The sequence below is a fragment of the Phyllostomus hastatus genome, unplaced genomic scaffold, assembly GCF_019186645.2.
Source record: "Phyllostomus hastatus isolate PE091 unplaced genomic scaffold, TTU_PhHast_1.1 phas_contig_80, whole genome shotgun sequence".
In the NCBI taxonomy this organism is placed as follows: Eukaryota; Metazoa; Chordata; class Mammalia; order Chiroptera; family Phyllostomidae; genus Phyllostomus; species Phyllostomus hastatus.
Window position 1 is genome coordinate 19,591,419 of NW_025333960.1, and position 13,651 is coordinate 19,605,069.

General features: G+C 39.0%; 1 pseudogene; it reads right to left on the reverse strand.

Annotated features, from left to right (window-relative positions):
• Positions 1–12,051: 12,051 nt before the first annotated feature.
• Positions 12,052–13,192, reverse strand: LOC123826352 (annotated as a pseudogene).
• Positions 13,193–13,651: the final 459 nt, after the last annotated feature.

Here is a 13,651-nt window from a genome sequence, read left to right on the forward strand (position 1 = left end):
ACTAGGGTCTCCTTTTCTCCACAACCTCTCCAACACTTGTTGTTGGTTGCTTTGTTTATGATAGCCATTCTGTCTGGTGTGAAGTGGTATCTCATTGTGGTTTTAATTTGCATCTCTCTGATAGCTAGCGATATTGAACATCGTTTCATGTGTCTTTGGATTTTCTGTATGTCCTCCTTGGAGAAGTGTCTGTTCAAGTCCTTAGCCCACTTTTTTAATTGGATTCCTTGTCTTCTTAGAGTGCAGTCTTGTAAGTTCTTTATATATTTTGGAGATTAAACCCTTGTCTGAGATATCATTGGCAAATATGTTTTCCCATACAGTTGGTTCTCTTTTAATTTTGATACTGTTTTCTTTAGCTGTGCAGAAGCTTTTAATTTTGATCAGGTCCCATTTGTTTATTCTCTCCTTTATGTCCCTTGCTCTAGGGGACAAGTCAGTAAAAAAGTTTCTTCGTGAAATATCTGAGATTTTCCTACCTACGTTCTCCTCTAGGACTTTAATGGTGTCATGTTTTATATTTAAGTCTTTTATCCACCTTGAATTTATTTTTGTGTATGGTGTAAGTTGGTGCTCAAGTTTCATTTTTTTTGCACATGTCTGTCCAGTTCTCCCAACACCATTTGTTGAAGAGGCTATTTTTACTCCATTTTATGTTGCTGCCTCCTTTGTCAAATATTAATTGACCATAGAGACTTGGGTTTATTTATGGGCTCTCTGTTCTGTTCCATTGGTCTATGTGCCTGTTTTTATGCCAGTACCAGGCTGTTTTGATTGCAGTGGCCTTGTAGTATAGTTTAGTGTCAGGTATTGTGATCCCTCCTACTTTACTCTTCTTTCTCAAAATTGCAGCAGCTATTCGGGGTCATTTATGATTCCATATAAATTTTTGAAGTGTTTGTTCTATGTCTGTGAAATAAGCCATTGGTACTTTAATAGGAATTGCATTGAATGTGTAAATTGCTTTGGGTAGTATGGACATTTTGATGATATTAATTCTTCCAATCCATGAACACGGTATATGTTTCCATTTGTTTGTGTCTTCCTTGATTTCTTTCTTCAGTGTTGTGTAGTTTTCTGAATACAGGTCTTTTACCTCTTTGGTTAGGTTTATTCCTAGATATTTTATTTTTTCTTTTTTGCTATTTCAAATGGGATTTTTTCCTTGATCTCTGCTCCTGCTGTTTCATTGTTGGTGTACAGAAATGCCTTTGATTTCTGTATATTGACTTTGTATCCCACTGTTTTGCCAAATTCATTTATTAGGTCAAGCAGTTTTTTGGTAGAGTCTATAGGATTTTCTATGTCTACTATCATGTCATCTGCAAACAGTGACAGTTTTGTTTCCTCCTTTCTGATTTGAATGCCTTTTATTTCTTTTTCTTGTCTGATTGCTGTGGCTAAAACTTCCAGTACTATATTGAAGTGGTGAAAGTGGACAGCCTTGTCTTGTTCCTGATCTTAATGGAAAAGTTTTTAATTTTTGCCCATTGAGAATGATGTTGGCTGAAGGTCTCTCATATATGGCCTTTATTATGTTGAGGAATGCTCCCTGTATTCCCACTTTGCTGAGTGTTTTTATCATGAATGGGTGCTGTACCTTGTCAAATGCTTTTTCTGCATCAATTGATATAATCATGTGGTTCTTGTCTTTGCTTTTGTTTATGTGATGTATTACATTTACTGACTTGCGAATATTGAACCATCCTTGCATCCCTGGAATGAATCCCACTTGGTCATGGTGTATAATCTTTTTAATGTATTGTTGGATGCGATTTTCCAGTATTTTGTTGAGGATTTTAGCGTCAATGTTCATCAGTGATATTGGCCTGAAGTTTTCTTTCTTTGCTGTGTCTTTATCTGGTTTTGGAATTAGGATGATGTTGGCCTCATAAAAACAGTTTGGGAGACTCCCATCTTTTTGGATTTTTTGGAATAGTCTGCAAAGGATAGGGGTTAGCTCTTCCTTAAATGCTTTGTAGAATTCTCCTGTGAAACCATCTGGTCCCGGGCTTTTGTGTGTTGGGAGTTTTTTGATTACTGCTTCAATTTCTTTTGTTGTTATTGGTCTGTTCAGGCTTTCTGCTTCTTTTTTCATTGAGTTTTGGAAGATTATATTTTTCTAGAAAGTTGTCCATTTCATCTAGGTTTTCAAATTTCTTGGCATACAGCTCTTTGTAGTAATTTCTTACAATCCTTTGTATTTCTGTGGTATCTGTTGTAATCTCTCCTCTTTCATTTCTGATTGTGTTTATTTGGGTCTTCTCTCTTTTTTTCTTGACGAGTCTGCTTAAAGGCTTGTCGATTTTGTTTATCTTTTCAAAGAACCAGCTCTTGGATTCATTGATCCTTAGAATTGTGCTTTTAGTCTCTATGTCATTTAATTCTGCTCTGATCTTGGTTATTTCCTTCCTTCTGCTTGCTCTGGGCTGCCTTTGTTGTTGTTCCTCGAGTTCTTATAGACGTAGGGTTAGGTTGTTTGTTTGGAATGTTTCTAACCTTTTTAGGTGGGCCTGTATCGCTATGAACTTCCCTCTCAGGACTGCCTTGGCTGTGTCCCATAAGTTTTGGGTTGTTGTGAGTTCGTTTTCATTTGTTTCCAGAAACCTTTTGATTTCTTCCCTAATATCATTCTTGACCCATTCATTGTTTAATAGCATGCTATTTAATCTCCATGATTTTGAGTGTTTTTTTTTTTTTTTTCCTTGGGGTTGGTTTCTAGCTTCAGCCCCATGTGGTCTGAGAAAATGCTTAGTATGATTTCAATTTTCTTGAAATTCTTGAGGCTTGTTTTGTGTCCTATCATATGGTCTATCTTTGAGACTGTTCCGTGTACATTTGAAAAGAATGTATATTTAGCTTCTTTTGGATGGAGGGCTCGGTATATATCAGTAAAGTCCATTTCATCAAGGGTATTGTTCAATGACACAATATCTTTGTTGATATTTTGTTTAGAAGATCTGTCCATTTTTGATAGTGGGGTGTTAAAATCTCCCACTATAATTGTGTTGCTGTCCATATCTTTCTTGGAGTCCTCCAAGATTTTCTTTATGTATTTGGGTGCTCCTATGTTGGGTGCATATATATTTACAATATTTATGTCTTCTTGATGGATTCTTCCCTTGAGTATTATGAAGTGACCTTCTGGGTCTCTCTTTATGGACCTTTTCTGGAAGTCTATTTTGTCTGATATGAGTATTGCTACCCCGGCTTTTTTTTCCTGTCCATTTGCTTGGAAGATTTGTTTCCAGCCCTTCACTTTCAGCCTGTGTAGGTCTTTTATCCTGAGGTGGGTCTCTTGTAGACATCAGATATGTGGGTCATTTTTTCCTATCCAATCAGCTATCCTTTGTCTTTTGATTGGAGCATTTAATCCATTTACATTTAAGGTTATTATTGATAGGTACTTATTCATTGTCTTTTATGTACGTGTGTTCCTCTCTGTCTCTCTCTCTCTCTCTTTTCCCTCCCTTCCTTAAAGCAGTCCTTTTAGAATCTCTTGCAGAACTGGTTTGGTCGAGGTGTATTCTTTTAGACTTCTTTTGTCTAGGAAGCTTCTTATTTGGCCTTCTGTCTTGATCTAGAGCCTTGCTGGATATAGTAGCCTTGGTTGCAGACCCCTGGTTCTCATTACCTGGAGTATTTCTTGCCATTCTCTTCTGGCTTGAAGTGTTTCCATTGAGAAGTCAGCTGTTAGCCTTATTGGGGCTCCCTTGTATGTTACTTCCTTTTTCTCCCTTGCTGCCTTTAAGATTCTCTCTTTGTCTTGAAATTTTGTCATTTTAATTATGATGTGCCTTGGGGTGGGTCTCTTTGGATTCCTCTTGATTGGGACTCTCTGTGATTCCTGGATTTGTGTGACTTTTTCTCCCATCAAATTGGGGAAGTTCTCCTTCATTACTTGTTCAACTAGGTTTTCGATCCCTTGCTCTTCTTCTTCTCCTTCTAGTATCCCTATTATATGGATATTATTACGTTTCATATTGTCTTGCATTTCTCTTAATCCCTCTTCATTCTTTCTGAGCCTCTTTTCATTTTCTTGCTCTTTCTGGATGCTGTTTTCTACTTTGTCCTCCAGCTCACTAATCGGATCTTCTGCTTCATCAATCCTGCTTTTCATTCCTTCTACTGTGTTCTTCAGTTCAGAAATTGTATTCTTCATTTTCTCTTGACCTTTGTTGAGAGTTTCTATTTCCTTTTTCATGTTTATATAGTTTGCAGTGAGATTGATGTAGTTTCCCTCTAATTTCTGAAAGCTCATTGTGAGTTCCTTGAACTTCCTGGTAATCATTGTTTTGAACTCACTCTCTGATAGTTGAGTTGCCTCTATTTCATTTAGCATTTTTCCTGAGGCTTCCTCATTTCCCTTCAGTTGGGGGTTGTTTCTTTGTTTTCTCATTGTTCATGGGTTTCTTCTTTTTTCTTCTTGTTTGTTAATTTTAACTGTTCTGATTCCCTGTAATTATGGTGTGAACTTCTGTGGTAGAATATTTGTGCGTTTCAGTGGTGCAATCTCCTTCATGTATCCTGGTGTTCACAGCTTCCCCCTACTCTTTTTTGGGATCAGTTGGAGGAGTAAGGCAAAATGGTTTAAAACAGCAAGACAGTATACTATGATATTTACTTTAGCAGCCAGTAGAGAAGAGATGGGTTATCCTTTGGCTCCTTATAGTGTTAACCATGATCCTCCACCCCACTACCCACATTTTAGAAAGGATGGAAAGAAGGTAAGACTCTTATTGGGGCTGAGAGGATTGTTAGTTGGATCTAGAAAGCTGTGAGGCTGTGGGAGGTCAGCTTCTAAGGTAGGGTTGGACTAAAGATTAGTATATAGGAGTAGTGAGTAAAAGAATAGAGACAACCCCCCACAATAGTATAGTTCAGAAAATTGCAAAGTGGGCTGAGATCAGGTAGGGGGTATTGAGAAGCATTTACAATTGTGTAGACTAGGTCTTACTAGCAGTAATAGTAAAGTGACAGTCTTGTGGCAGAATTGATGAGGTCTAGATAACAAGAATAAAGAGTATAGAACCTTGAGAGGTGTATTAATGGAACACAGATGAAGGATATTAACTTATCAACACCTTGTGACTGAGATACCAGGGGGAACCTATCAAATGACAGTATAACCAGCCAAGCAAAGAAGATTATACAGAAAGAAAAAGAATACCAAAATATTATTAAAATTAAAAAAATGTCAGAAAAGTGAGAAAAAGATAATACAAATTTACAGTAACTTGCAAGATTAAAAAAAAAGGAAAGAAAAGCAGAAGATGTAGTGCAGGAGAGATAAATCTGGAGTGGAAAGAATAATATTAGGTTGAATGGAAGAGAAACATAAGGGATTGCAAGATAAAAATAATAAGAATTGAAAAAAAAGTCACATAAAACACAAGATAAAATCAATCAACCAACAACAGCCAGAGAAACCAAACAAAACCAACAAACAAACAAAACAAACAAACAAACAAACAAACAAAAAACCTCTTGTTGGTTTCTAACTGGCCAGACCAGTTTTTCTGATCTTGCTGGCTTCAGCTGGCTGAGGGGCCTTTGAAATGCTTCTCTCTCTCCCAGCCAGATCTCAGCAAGTCTGTCAGGTACCCTGACAGACTCAGGTGCTCCCGAACTCACTGGCTCTCGAGAGTCAGTCTTCCCGACAGTGCGTGAGCCCAGCCGTTTCCAGTTCCGTGTTCCCCGCCGAACTGCACTCCGACAGGGTGTTGGCGCCTTTCTCGACTCCCCCGGTCGGGCTGGCTGGAAATTTCTGAGCCACTACTATAGGAACACACCCGGTGCCACGTCCCTCCTGAGATCGCAGCGCGCGATTCCGGCCTCCCTATGGGGCGCGAGCTGAGCACAGCCTGGCTCGTACTCTCCACTGATCTGCACTTCCACCCGGCTAGGGGTGTGGGTGATTTTCCAGGCTGCCCCTGGTCCTGTCTGCTAGAGGCTCTCACTTCTCCCCGGTCTCTGGGCGGATGTTCATATTCCCTGGGTGATTTTTTCTCAGTCCAACTGGCCAATCTGTTCCTTCTAGCAACCCGTTCTCCCCTGGAGTTGCTCACCCCCGTATTCGGGGGAGGGAGGGAGCAGCAACTTCCCTCTCCCGGGAGCCCTGGGGCAGACCCCGGAGCACCGGGCGGGCCTGGGGTCTGCACACCCCTAGACCCCGTGCTGATCCCTGGGCCCCTTTTGTCCTGTAGCAGACTCCTTACCGTCTGGTTTTCCAGTGAGTGCAATAATTTTTGATGTCCTGCTTTCAAAAGCGATTTGGTAACCTAGCCCACTTGCTCTGTTTCTCCACCAATCCGCGAGTTTCCCCCCTCTTCACAGAAGCTGAGAAAAATGCTGCCTAGAGTAAAGCCGCCATCTTCTGTCGGACCAAGAAATGAATCTTTAGAAAACTAATAAATGAAGAAACAGAACAGAAACAGACTCATAGATATAGAGAACATTTTCAAGGTTGTCAGATGGGAGGGGGTTATGGGGACGGGTAAAAAAGGTGAAGGGATTGAGAAGTACAAATTGGTTGTTACAGAATAGTCATGTGATGTAAAGTACATTACAGGGAATATAGTCAATAATATTGAAATAACTATGTATGGTGTCAGATGGGTACTAAATTTACTGAGATAATCAGTAAGTTATAGTGACTAATCACTATGGTATACACCTGAAACTAATGTAATATAATACATGAACTGTTATTGAAAAAATAAAAAATAATTTAAATTTTGAAAAAGATAGTTTTAGCCCTGGCAGGTATGGCTCAGTTGGTTGGAGCATCATACCATAAACCAAAAGATCACAAGTTCAATTCCTGCTCAGGGCACAATCGAGGGACATAGAAGAGGCAACCAATCAATGTTTCTCTCTCACATCAATGTCTCTCTCTCTCTCTCTCTCTCCCCACACACATTCTTCTCTTTCTAAAAACAATAAAAAAAATGTCGTCAGGTGAGGATTTAAATAAAATTTTAAACCCACAAATATTTGGAAATTAAATCACAAAACTACTTAATATTGGGTCAAAGTAAAAATTCATAAGAGAAATTGTATATTTCTGCTGTGCTTCTTTCCCTGTCTCCTTTTCTAGGGTGAGGAAAAAAGTGGAGCAGCTGAGATGGAGGCATGGAAACTTTGCCTCCTTGCACAACCAAAAGAAGGACAACAACAATTTAAAAACAAGAAATAACCAGAACTGCCAGAAAATCAAACTGTATGGAAGTCCGACAACCAAAACATTAAAGAAGAAATATTCATCCAACCAGTAGGAGGGACAGAGGTGGACAGCTGTGGCAGAGTGGACACATGGCAAGGTGGTGGCTGGAAAACCCGGCGGTCCCACATTTGCATGCAGATAACCAGAAAGAAAAACTGGGGAGCAAGACACATCTCACAACCCAGGATTCCAGGGCAGGGAAATAAAGCCTCAAAACCTCTGACTGAAAAAACCTGTGGGGGTTGTGGTGGTGGGAGAAATGCCCAGCCTCATATGAGAGTTCATTGGAGAGATCCACAGGGTCCTAGAATGTAAACAAACCCACCTACCTGAGAATCAGCACCAGAAGGGCCCAATTTGCTTGTGGGTAGTGGAGGAAGTGACTGAAGGGAGCCAAGCAAGCAGCACAGTTCCCTCTCAGACCCCTCCCTAAATACAGCACCACAACACAGCAAAGTGGCTTGCCCCACCCCAGCAAATATCTAGGCCTCCACCCCTTACTACATAGTAGGGGCACTGAGACAAAAAAAATATGGTTCCAATGAAAGAACAGATCAAAGCTCCAAAAATAAAACTAAGCAATGAAGAGATAGCCAACCTGTCAGAATCAGAGTTCAAAACACTGGTAATCAGGATGCTCACAGAAATGGTTGAGTATGGTCATAAAATGGAGGAAAAAGTGAAGGCTATGCTAAGTGAAATAAAGGAAAATATTCAGAGAACCAACAGTGAAGGGAAGGAACTAGGTCTCAAATCAATGGTTTGGACCAGAAGGAAGAAAGAAACATTCAGCCAGAACAGAATGAAGAAACAAGAATTCAAAAAAATAAGGAGAGGCTTAGGAACCTCCAGGACATCTTTAAACATTCCAACATCCGAATCATAGGGGTGCCAGAAGGAGAAAAGTAAGAGCAAGAAATGGAAAACTTATCTAAACAAATAATGAAGGAGAACTTCCTCATTCTGGCAAAGGAAATAGACTTCCAGGAGTCCAGGAAGCTCAGAGAGTCCCAAAGAAGTTGGACCCAAGGAGGAACACACCAAGGCACATCATAATTACTTGGCCCAAGATTTAAGAGGAGAGAATCTTAAAAGCAGCAAGAGGAAAAAAGACAGTTACCTACAAAGGAGTGCCCATAAGACTGTCAGCTGATTTCTCAAAAGAAATCTAGTAGGTGATAAGGGGCTGGAAAGAAATATTCAAAGTCATGAAAGTCAAGGACCTACATCCAAGATTGCTCTATCCAGCAAAGCTATCATTTAGAATGGAAGGGCAGAGAAAGTGCTTCCCAGATAAGGTCAAGTTAAAGGAGTTCATCATTACCAAGCCCTTATTATATGAAATGTTAAAGGGACTTACCTAAGAAAAAGAAGATAAAAACTGTGAACAGTAAAATGACAACAAACTCACAGTTTTTAGCAACCAAACCTGAAACAAAAACAGACTAAGCAAATAACTAGAACAGGAACAGAATCAGAAATGGAGTTCACATGGTGGATTATCAGTGTGGGAGTGGGAGTGAGAGGGAGAGGGAAAAGGTACAGAGAATAAGTAGCATAAATGGTATGTAGAAAAAAGACAGGGGGAGATTATGAATAGTATAGGAAATGTAGAAGCCAAAGAACTCATATGTATGACCCATAGACATGAACTAAAGGCAGGGGGAATGTGGATGAAAGGGGGTATGCAGGGCAGAATGGAATAAAGGGGGGAAATGGGACAACTGTAATAGCATAATCAATAAAATATATTTTAAAATAATAATAAATTCCTTTTCATAACCTACCTTCTCTTTTCTGCCATCAGTGGACAGAAGGGTTTTATATTCACTTTCTTCTAAAAAACATAGAATAAAAGTTTCCCTCTATTGCTCAGATGCAATTTATTTCATGTTAGTATTTCCCAAGAATATTTGACCTCAGAACACTCTTTTATAGTATACTAGCATACTTCTCAAACCCCTACCTAATACTGTGTGGAGTATTTATTCTGCAGGACACTAGTTTACAAAAAGAAGAAGCACCGTTACTCACTATTGTGATATCAAATGTCCTCCCTGAAATAGCAGCAGGTATGATGAAAACTTCCCATCCATTATCAACCTTGTTTTGCTGTTCATATTTCATGGTCCTTTATATGTTATACAAATCTTAGTTAAAATAATTTTGGTCACAGATAAAACTAACTTGAGCTACTTTAAGCCAGGAAAAGAAGAGATTTATTTTGGGGGCTATAATGATATCCCAAGAGAAATATAAGGATGTAGGCATTTCAAAAACAGGGTTTTGGTCGGCCAAATAAGGAATTAGAACCAGGAAATAGAAAGTCTCATTACTTTTATTCTCTCTCTTCTCCCCTGCACCCTCTCCCTGGGCTATATGGTTTTTCATTTATGTATCTATGTGCAAATCTACTTCATTTTTTTTTCTTTGCAGATCCAAATGTCACTTAAAATATCTTAGGGCTTGAGATTTAGATAATGTTGGCATAAACCATATTTTACATTCTTTGGGGCTCTGGAGGTTTCAATGAGACTCTACAGATTTCTGAGTAAGAGATAGTGAGTTAAGGGATGGGGCAGCTGATGTTCTTTTAGCCACCCCTGGCTCTGGTTCCTGTTTCCATGTGTAGTAGATCTTGTTGAAGGTTTGGGGGTTTATATCACAGCAATATAATCAGCACTGACTTCTGGGGATACCTTCAGTGACTCCTGAGAAATTTCCTTTGGTCCTTCACCCACAAAATTTCTTCCACTTCAACATTCCTGCTGCATTCTTTCTCCTTCTCTCCGAAAGAGAGAAACAGATCTTTCTGGTGTCATAGAATAGTTTTACCATCTCCTTTGTTTCTGTCACTCTGATACTTACTGCCCTCAGGAGTTTATATTCTATCTTAAGCAATTCAAACAAGGATATATATTTTTAAGGTTGTATTAGTTTGCTAGGGCTGCCATAACAAAATACCACAGATTAGGTGATTTAAAAAAACAGATATTTATCTTCTCATACTCTGTAGGCTAGAAGTCTGTAATCAAAATGTCAGCAGGGGTTGGTTTCTTCTGAGAGCTGCGATGGAAGAATCTGTCCCAGGCCTCTCTCCTTGGCTTGTAGATGGCGATCTTCACCCTGTGTTTTCTGATCTGTGTATACCTATATCCAAATTTTTTGTTCTTATAAGAACATCAGGCATATGGGATTAGGATCCACCCTAATTACTTCATTTTAGTAACTCCTTTAAAGATCATCTCTCTAAGTACAATTACATTCAGAGATACTGGGAGTTAAGAGTTTAATATACGAATTTCTGGGAAGATATAATTCAGCTCATAGCACTGGTATTTATCAGTAAGATAGTTCATTTTTGCCTTTGTTACTTTTGCTTCTTAGTGTATATGGGGGAGAAAAAAGTCCTCCTTGCAGCAACTCAGATTAAATAGACAGACTTAGCTGATTGCAATTGGGTTACAATTCCAGATCCCCTGGAGGGAGAATCAGATTGGTGGAAGTTAGACTAGATATCCATCCCTGATTACTTACTGGGTTAATGGGGCCCATTCAAGTTGCCAGTGAAGTGAGAGCAAGAACTGGTCAGTTACCTGAAGCACTATCTACCATTAAAAGACCAGTGTAAATTAATATTTGTTTAGAATTGAATAGAAAACAGCAATATGGTATATTTTCCAATTTTTATGGCTAAAACTAACTTCAATAGTAGAATTAACTTTTGTGAATTTATTACTTAGAAAATTTTATGATTGATCAAGACTTAAAAGAGAAAGAACTTGAAATGAGTAGTTTATATCTATATTTAATGGTGAAATAATTGGTGTGCTTAAGCTTCTAAAATGAAGTTCTAGAACTACAAAGCAAAATGAACTTATGGTTAAATATTGCAACTTGCTTTGTCCCAAATTACCTAAGTACTACATAGGTGCTAATGAATTCTCCAACTTGAGGAGACATGCAACGAAAATTGCATCACTCTGGTTCTGGATGCTGTTGTAAGCAGTGATTTTTTTCCATCCATATTTTTTTCCTTTAAATTACTACCTTGTGCCAAATTAAGAGATATGAATTTGCAAATAGCTTCATCTTATGTGCCAGCAATAATAACTAGACTTCCCAAGGAAATGTAAACTCAGCTACCTTTTTGAAAGTATGTTTCCTATTTCTTTCTTTAACTTTATACCTGTGTCACTACAATTTATTTTTTTCTGTGACATATGTTAGAAAGAGATTTCTTGTGTCTGAGGATGTCATGGCCAGTGTCTTTAACACCAGAGAAGTTGTAATTAGCTGGAAACATGGCTGGAAGTCACGTTTTCTAAGTAGCAACATGCCCTTACTTCTGGCGTGAGAAGCAGTGGCAAGCTTTTATATCTCTCCCTACCCCTCCAATTCTTTCCTCCTTGGCATTGTATAGTATTAGGAGTTATGGTTTCAAAATTATGAAATCTTGGGTTCAAATCCCAGTTCAACCTCTACTAGGAGTCAGTTCTTTGATAAGTTACTGGGCTTCTGAGCTTAGAGTCTTCATCCATAAGGAGGGATAATAAAATTATTACAAGGTAGGGCAAAAAGTAGATTTATAGTTGTGAGTATGCCAAACACACAGTTTATTCTTATATAATTGTTTATTAATTATTGGGTTCTTTTTTAATCAGTATAATAAATTATGTTTATGATTTCTTTAAATTTACATAGTACTCCAACATATTATATCCTATAAACAGCAAAGAATCAAATACATTTACAGTAGCATCATTAGTCACCAATATGGAGAGGAAAGGAAAGTTTACAATTACGAGAATATACAAATGTTCTCATTAAGGCAGTATTGACCCAAGTGACCATGTCCTATCTGTCCCCTCAAACACCTCACAACTCTGGAATGCCCACTGTGATGAACATGTGTTAGTATACAGTATTTTCTGAAGTCTCCCATGTTCTTCATTTTCTAATTCATATGGTGAGCTGGGAATAGGCAGTTGGTCATAGACATTGTGCCCTCCCTTCCTTGTCCAACCAAAATTGAAACAATCACATCCACTGGCAGCCAGCTCTAGCCTTAGCTTCTTCCTCTGAAGTGGCCGGCTAAGGACTGACTTCAACAACATCCAATGCTGACAGCAACACTGTATTGTGTATATTGGATACATGTCTTCTCCATAGGTTAGTCACCCCACGACAGGCATTCTTGTGGCTGGAGCCAGTGTAGGGTCAATTGCATCAATATCAAAACTCAAGAGGGATTGGCCTTTGTCTTTGGCCAATCAGCAGGTCAAATGACTGTTCCATGACCTTCTGGATACCAGGTCCACCTATGTCTCTCATGGAAAAATACTGGATATCATAATTCTTTTCAATAAAATGTCCAGGGGTGGGGGTCCACATCTCTTAGACCAATGCACAAGATACTTAGGGGAGGAGATACAAGGTTTGATGCAGGAAAATCCTGGGAGATGTGGTCCTTTGTCCTGTAGTCTTCTAAGGAGAAATGAAACTTGCTGTCCATGGAGAGAGGAGACATCCAGGTGAAGTGGTGAGGGGTGTACCGATGTCAGCATGGGCATCAACCCAAGTCACACAAAGGTCTGGGTAGTGCCAGGCTGTGGTCTCCACCCACTGTGACACTGCTGTAGCCACTTGACACTGCTCTACAAACTACGTCAGCCAGTTCCTGGTTGGCCAGGACCATTGAGTGAGGATTCACTGTCAGGTTGTTGTAGAGGTCATCTTTGGCTACTGCAGTGAAACTCAAATCTCCAAAGTCTTTTTGGTGGCATTCCAAATTGGAGAGCCTTTTCATCAAGCCAGCTTCTCTTACAGCAGTAGGACCATGTTCTACTCCTCTTCTTTTCTGTACCTGTGTAGTGGGGCTCCAATTATAGCCACAGAGTGGATGGAATTTTAGAGGAAAAGATGCACTTAAGTCTGGAGATGGGAGAAGCTGCTTCTTAGGGACATGATGAGCAGCATGGGATGTAGCAAGCATCAGGCTGCTCGATGCAGCTTGTTGCCATGAATGCCCAATTATTGTATTACTTTCCATGCAAACAATAGTAAACCTACTTTTGTCCCACCCTCTATTTGTGATGTGCTTAGCAAGACACTGGGTCATAGTAAATGCTTAAAAAGTAATAGCAATATGTATTTTAAAATAATGTTAATCATTATGTTCAATGCTACACCTGGGGAAACAAAGATGAGGTATGATCCCTGTCTTGAAGGAACTCATAGGCCAACAGAGTGTGGAACTCAAAAAGTATCACTATAAATGTATCTTTCCATTCATTGGGAGGGCACTTGGTACTTTGTAAATGTTCTTGGTATTTCCATTAAGTAATACATTATTATTTAAAATACATATAAATCAACATTATTCTTAATTTTAGATTTTAGGAATTTTATCCCCAGTGCCAGTCA